Consider the following 7,761-nt stretch of genomic DNA (forward strand, 5'->3'; position numbering starts at 1 on the left):
GCTAAACATTGGGTACTTATGGCCAGAAAGATGGCAACAAAAGGGCTAGCAATTAGGAAGTACACTGGGGAGTACTAGAAGCAGGAGGGAGAAAAGGAGGAAAGGGCTGAAAAACTAACCATTGGGCACTATGCTCAGTATCTGGGTGATGGGATCAATCATACCCCCAACCACAACATTCACGCAGTATACCCATGTAACAAACCTGCACATGTACCCCCTGAGTCTAAAGTAAAAGTTGTGGGAGCTATGAGGACACAAAGGTATAAGAATGATACAATGGACTTTGGGGACTCAGAGCAAAGAGTGGGAAGTGGGGTGAGGGATAAAAGACTACACACTGGGGCCGGGCGCAGTGGCTCACGCCTGTAATCCCAGCCCTTTGGGAGGCTGAGGTGGGCGTATTACGAGGTCAGGAGATCGAGACCATCCTGGCTAACACAGTGAAACCCCATCTCTACTAAAAATATGAAACATTAGCCAGGCGTGGTGGCGGGCGCCTATAGTCCCAGCTACTCGGGAGGCTGAGACAGGAGAATGGCATGAACCCGGGGAGGCAGAGCTTGCAGTGAGCCAAGTTCGTGCCACTGCACTCCAGCCTGGGTGACAGAGCGAGACTCCGTCTCAAAAATAAATAAATAAATAAAAATAAACAAGACTACACATTGGGTACAGTGTACACTGCTCAGGTGATGGGTGCACTTAAATCTCAGAAATCACCACTAAATAACTTATTTATGTAACCAAACACCATGTTTCCCAAAAACCTATTGAAATTTTTAAAAATTAAAAAAAAATTATGATCACAATTACAAATGGAAAAAAGGAAAAGCTGAAATTACTTAAAAACAACAACAAAAGAAAATGAATTGAAAGCTACTGACTAGACTAAAAAGGATTTGCAAACATGTATTTGATAAAGGAGTTGTATCCAGAATAAAGAGCTACTACAACTCAACAAGAAGACAAACAACCCAAGATTCAAATACACACATCACAAAAGAAGTTATACAAATGGGCCAGGTGCAATGGCTTACGCCTGTAATCTCAGTACTTTGGGAGGCTGAGGTGGGTGGATCATGAGGTCAGGAGTTTGAGACCAGCCTGACCAATATGGTGAAACTCTGTCTCTACTAAAAATACAAAAATTATTTGTATTTTTGTATTTTTGTACAGGTGGCACCCGCCTGTAGTTCCAGCTAATTGGGAGGCTGAGGCCGGAGGCTCACTGAGTCCAGGGAAGTCAAGGCTGCAGTGAGCTGTGATCGTGCCACTGCACTCCAGTCCGGGTGACAGAGCAAGACTGTGTCTCAAAAAGAAAAAAAAAAGAAAATATACAAATGGCGAATAAACACAAAAAGATTCTCAACTTATTAGTCATTGTATTAGGGAAATACAAGTTAAAACCATGAGATCCCAACTCTGATAAGAATGAGTCAGATGATAAAAGGTGTGACAATACCAAGTGTTGAGAAAGATTTTGGGAAAGTAAAACTCATATGGTATATTGCCAGTGGGAATGTACAGCCACTTTGGAAAAGAGTCTGGCAGTTTTTTTTTTTTTTTTTTTTTTTTGAGATGGAGTCTCGCTCTGTCGCCCAACCTGGAGTGCAGTGGTGCAATCTCGGCTCACTGCAACCTCTGCCTCCTGGGTTCAAGCGATTCTCCTGCCTCAGCCTCCCAAGTAGCTGGGATTACAGGCGCCCGCCACCATGCTTGGCTAATTTTTGTATTTTTAGTAGAGATGGGGTTTCACCAAGTTGGCTAGGCTGGTCTCGAACTCCTGACCTCAGGTCATTCACCTGTCTCAGCCTCCCAAAGTGCTGGGATTACAGGCGTGAACCACCGCACCCAGCCAGCAGGTTTTTAAAAAATATGCATTAGCATATAGCCCAGCAATCCCATTCCTAAGTATTTAAATATTTATTATAAAACATATGTCCACACATAAATCTATACAGAAGTATTGATAAACCTGAAAACAACCCAAACACAACAGTCCATCAACTGGCGAATGGATAAACAAATTGTAGTATGTCCGTGTGATGAAATATACCACTTCACATGACAAAGGAATGAACTACTGACACACTCAATGACATGGAAAATTTCAAAAGCATTATACTAATGAAAGAAGCCAGACACAAACTCCTACAAACTATATAATTCCACTTATATGAAATTCTAGGAAGGCAAAACAATAGTGATAGAAACCAGATCAGTAGATGCCAGAAGCAGCCAGGTCAGCAGAGAGGAGACTGACTGCAAAAGGACACAAAGGTTTTTGAGTAAAGGAAATGATGATGGTGCTGGTCAAATGACTAGATACATTTGTGAAAATTCATTGTATTGTACACTTAAAATTGCCATTATGTGTAAATTACACCTCAATAAAGTTGATTTTTTAAAATGCAATGTTTTGTAATGCTCGTGACTATGGAGGGATGTGGGCAACCAGGGCAAAGGGCTAGCAATTAGGAAGGTACTGGAGGGTGTTAGGAAATAACTCTTCCTCCTTTGCAATGGTGAGTCTCCTTTATTTGCATACCCTTTTCCCCTGGGACTGGGATGCTCCCTCTTGTAGACATTAGTCCTTCTTAGCCCCTCTCACATGAGCAGCTTGGTAGCCGGCTACACCACCTTCACCACAGTTCAAAGGCCATAGTTTGGTGATCGCTAGCCTGGGAGAGATGTTTACAAACTTTAAAACAAACAAAAGAAATCACCCAACCCCTTCTCAAGCAACGCTTTATGCAGACCCTCACTAACCAAAACAAAAGCAATATTTTGGCTGGACGTGGTGGCTCACGCCTCTAACACTTTTGGAGGCCAGGACAGGCAGACGGCTCGAGCCCAGAAGTTTGAGACCAGCCTGGGCAAAATGGTGAAACCCCATCTCTACAAAAAATACAAAAATTAGCCAGTGTGGTAATACATGCCTGTAGACCCAGCTACTCAGGAGGCTGGGGTGGGAGGGTCACCCGAGCCTAGGAGGCAGAGGCTACAGTGAGCCGAGACCACACCACTGCACTCTAGCCTGGGTGTCAGAATGAGACCCTGTCTCAGAAAAAAGCAATATTTTATTAGGACACATTTACATTATAAGTTTAATTTCATGATATCTTTCTATTATAAAGTCATTTAATGTCAACAAGCCTGTTTTCATGAACCCAGAAATTTGATATTCATATGTATATTTTTAAACTACTGTTTTAAAACCAGTTAAAATATACTTAAAGTTTCTGGGTAAAAAATGGTAGATTGAACATGAGCATCCAAATTTGTCCACTGAAAACCCATGTAGCCAAGGGATTTTTAAAAGCATAAATCCATAAGGACAGGGAAACAGGAGAAGAGACAAGCAAAATATTTACAGAAGTGGAAACCAGATGGATGAGAGATTACTCACTTACACTAGAGAAGGACATATCCTAAGGCAGCAGCAGAACTATATGGCAAACGGAATTGGTTGTGCCAGACCAGAGATGGGCAATCTCCTCTGTCTGACCACCCTGAGAAGGAAAACCTAGGAATGCCGACATAGAAGTTCCCAGCCAGATCACTGTGCAAAGAAGCTCATGACTGGCCAGGTGTGGTGGCTCACACCTGTAATCCCAGCACTTTGGGAGGCTGAGGTGGGTGGATCACGAGGTCAGGAGATCGAGACCATCCTGGCCAACATGGTGAAACCCCATCTCTACTAAAAATACAAAAATTAGCCGGGCGTGTTGGCACGTGCCTGTCATCACTGCTACGCAGGAGGCTGAGGCAGGAGAATCACTTGAACCAGGGAGTTGGAGGTTGCAGTGAGCTGAGATCACGCCACTGCACTCCAGCCTGGCGACAGAGTGAGACTCAGTCCGAAAAAAAAAAAAAAAAAAGAAGCTCATGACTGACAAGCCCATCCATGTACCACCTGAACAGACAGAGAACAAATGCTTCCAGTCAGCTTTTAGGTGACCCATCCTCAAGTGTGAGCAGACAACCAAGGAGTCTAAGACCTCCAAGAAAAGAATCTAATATAGAAGACAGAGACCAAAACAACAGAAAAAGAAATGTGGAGCAGAGATTATGCAGAGAAAAAAAAATGACAGAACTATCAGTAACAGCTTCTGAGATAAGATAACCCTGAAACAAAATATGCCATAAAAAGGACAATTCAGAGAATAAAAATAAAGTGAAAGTGATTAAAACCTTTAAAAGACGGAAAAACTCAGAAGAATGGGAAGATAAAGTTGAGGAAATCTCCCAGAAAATAAAGTAAAAAAGATGCAAAGCTAGAGAGAAAAATAAGAAATTAGAAGGACCAGTTCAACAGGTCCATCGTCCAAGTAATAGGAGTTCCAAAAAAGAAGAATAGAGAAAATAGGAAGAAATCACCAATAGGATGATTCAAGATTATTCCCCAAAAGTGAGGGGCACTGAGTGAGTGCCCAGCACAATGGAAGATAACAGCCACTCACCAAGACATATCACTGCAATTTCAGAACATTGGAAACAAGAAGTTCAGAGAGGGGAAAAGTCACCTAGAAAGGAAAGGAATTAAAAGGCTTCAGGCTTCTCATTCTCCACAGCAGTGTCAGAAGCTAGAAGACCATGTAGCAATGCCTTCATAATTCTGAAGGAATTCATTACCCAGCCAAACAACCAATCCAAGGGTCACAGTTGAAAAATGACAACAGCAAACACGCAAAGTTCCAAAATAATTTACTGCTCCCTTTCTCAGGAAGCTTCTGGATGATGGTCTCCTCAAAAAAGCGGGAGTATTATAAATCAAGAAAAACACAGGCACAGGTGGGGATCAGAAGCCGGTTGGCATGTGAGGGGGTTTTCTTGCTCTAGGGAGATTATTCAAGCAATCACTGTATCAACAGACACAGATGTTTCCCTTTCTTCATATGATAAAAATCAGGGATCCAAACTTATTTGAAAAGCTAAAGAGGCACCATTCATCCCCACTGGAATGGCAGGTTTTGCAGCAATTGTTGCATATGTACTATACAAATTGAAGAGCAGGGGAAATACTAAAATGTTGCATCATCTGATCCACATGTGTGTGGCAGCCCAAGGCTTTGTTGAAGGAGCAATGACTGTTGGTATGGGCTATCATTCCATGTATCGAGAATTCTGGGCAAAACCTACACCTTAGAAGAGATGCTATCGTGGTCTTGTTGGAGGAGCTTACTTTAGTTAGACATCTCTTTTTTTTTGTTTTGTTTTTTTTTTTTTTGAGATGGAGTCTTGCTCTGTTGCCCAGGCTGGAGTGCAGTGGCACAATCTTGCTCACTGCAACCTCTGCCTCCCGAGTTCAAGTGATTCTCCTGCCTCAGCCTCCTGAGTAGCTAGGATTACAGGTGCTCGCTACCACGCCCAGCTAATTTTTGTATTTTTTTTAGTAGAGACGGGGTTTCACCCTATTAGCCAGGTTGGTCTTGTACTCCTAACCTCAAGTGATCCACCCACCTCGGCCTCCCAAAGTGCTGGGATTACAGGCATGAGCCACCGCATCCACATCTCATTATTGAAGCTACTATTAATGCTGAAAATAAACTATTTGAGTGGGTTCAGCTGATAACACGGCATTGTGAATACTGGCCTTCTTTCTTGAAGGCTTGATTTGCTAGTGACTCAGTGATTCAGGGTGACTGAATTACTAGTGACTAGTTTACTAACTAGGTCATTCAGGGGAGTCAAATTAACACAAAAGAAACATGTCACCTAAATGATGGTGTTGAAATGTCCACCTTCTTAAACTGTTAAGACAAAATTAGTTCTAAAGAAGATAGCAAACCAACCCTGAAGTACTCCTAGTTTGCTGCAGAATCTTGCATGTTTTGGATGTTATATGAGTCCTATTTGCCCCAGTTAATTTAACTTTTTTCTGCCTGTCTTGTGGACTGGCTGACTCTTTTAGAACTCTGTCAAAAAAGTGCATGGAGGCTGGGTCCGGTGGCTCACGCCTGTAATCTCAGCACTTCGGGAGGCCAAGGCAGGTGCATCACGAGGTCAGGAGATTGAGACCATCCTGGCTAACACAATGAAACCCCATCTCTACTAAAAATACAAAAAAAAAAAAAATGCATGGAATATAACCTGTAAAACCTCCCACAGCTGAAAGTATATATGTGTATGTGTTTAAATCAAATCTAGGAAGCTTACAATAGAGCTGCATAGTAGTAGTATTTATTAAAGAATCATAACTGTAAACATGAGAATAACGAATTCTAGTTTAGTTCTTTTGTAATTGTACACATCTATATTTGCTGCTGTAATATAAGAATAATTTTTAAATGTCAGCTTGAAACAGAAACATGTATTTCAAGCACTCATGGAAAGGTAACTGAAGAACACTTTTTAAATGTGTGCGTTATTTTCTCCATAAGAATTGTAAACGTTAAACATATTACCTATAATGGAATTAGTAATTTATAAGCAAGCTGGTTTGAACAGACATTATATACATGCTTTTCTATACTACAGAATGCCATTACACTTGTGAAATTCTCTTGTCTAACCTGAATTTACATTCCATGGTGATAACATGGTATATGTACTGTTATAAAAATAAGTGACCATATCAAAAAAATAAAGAAAAGGAAAGCATAGAATATGGCAAATAAAATCCCACGGAAGAGTGAGGCAGCCAGGCAAAGTGACTCATGCCTGTAATCCCAATACTTTGCCAGGTCGAGGCGGACAGATCACTTGAGCTCAGGAGTTCAAGTCCAGCCTGGCCAGCATGGTGAAACCCCGTCTCTACTAAAAATATAAAAATTAGCCGGGTGTGGTGGTGCACGCCTGGAGTCCCAGCTACTTGGGAGGCTGAGGCAGGAGGATAGCTTGAACCCGGGTGGTGGAGGTTCAGTGGGCCACTGCACTCCAGCCTGGGCAACAAGAGCGAGACTCTATCTCAAAACAAAACAAAACAAAACAACAACAACAAAAGAATGAGGCAAAGAACGTGCCCAGGAGAATGAGAAAAGAGATGCCAGGTTGCCAGATGTGCAGCAAGGTGAGGGGATGAACAGTCAGATTGGAGAAGGTCAGCAGTCTCCAGCAGTGATGTCTTCAAGAAGACGAAATGGAGAGAATTCTCTGCTATATCTAGATATTCTGAGAGGAGATTTAAGCAACTGGGGGAAGAATTTGAGGTAGATTTTGTGAGAAATACATAGAAAATAAATGATCTTAAAAAACAAGATTATTAATTCCAGGAAAAAAAAAATTTGTGCAGGAAAAAAACACAAGGTCTCCCTGGGGAGGACAGACCCAAGAAGGAAGCTGGGCAGGGAATTCCAGGGTCCCAGGTATTCAGAATATGGTCTATTCCTGGGCAAGTGTGCTTTGCATGGGCAAATCCCCTTGGACCCCTTTCCCTGTGGGGAGGGCTGCAGCTGGAGGAAGGCCGGAGATGTGAAGGTAAATGCCAGAAGAAACAGCTAAAAGAAGTGAAAACGTTGCCTCCCGAGAGGGGAAGACGATGGGGGCAGGGCTCTGCCGTTTGTCTTAACAAATCTGGTACAATTATTTGATTCTATATGTGTGTACATGTTCTAAGAAATATTTCATTAAAGAAAAACATTTAAAAAATAATAATGCAATTCATAAAAGTTCACGGAACCTCTGGAACACTTCTGCTGTACTTAGAGATCTCAATAATAGTTTGAAAATCGCCTCAGCTGCGCGGGTATCGCGGCAGCCCCCGGGGGAAGGTGGGACCGGTCGAGAGGCCGCGGGTGGTCCGTCCCCCTCTCCCCCGCC

General features: G+C 42.4%; 1 pseudogene; it reads left to right on the forward strand.

Moving 5' to 3' along the window:
- Window positions 1-279: 279 nt before the first annotated feature.
- On the forward strand, window positions 280-5,149 carry LOC129010704 (HIG1 domain family member 1A, mitochondrial-like; annotated as a pseudogene).
- Window positions 5,150-7,761: the final 2,612 nt, after the last annotated feature.

The sequence above is a fragment of the Pongo pygmaeus genome, chromosome 10, assembly GCF_028885625.2.
Source record: "Pongo pygmaeus isolate AG05252 chromosome 10, NHGRI_mPonPyg2-v2.0_pri, whole genome shotgun sequence".
NCBI lineage: Eukaryota > Metazoa > Chordata > Mammalia > Primates > Hominidae > Pongo > Pongo pygmaeus.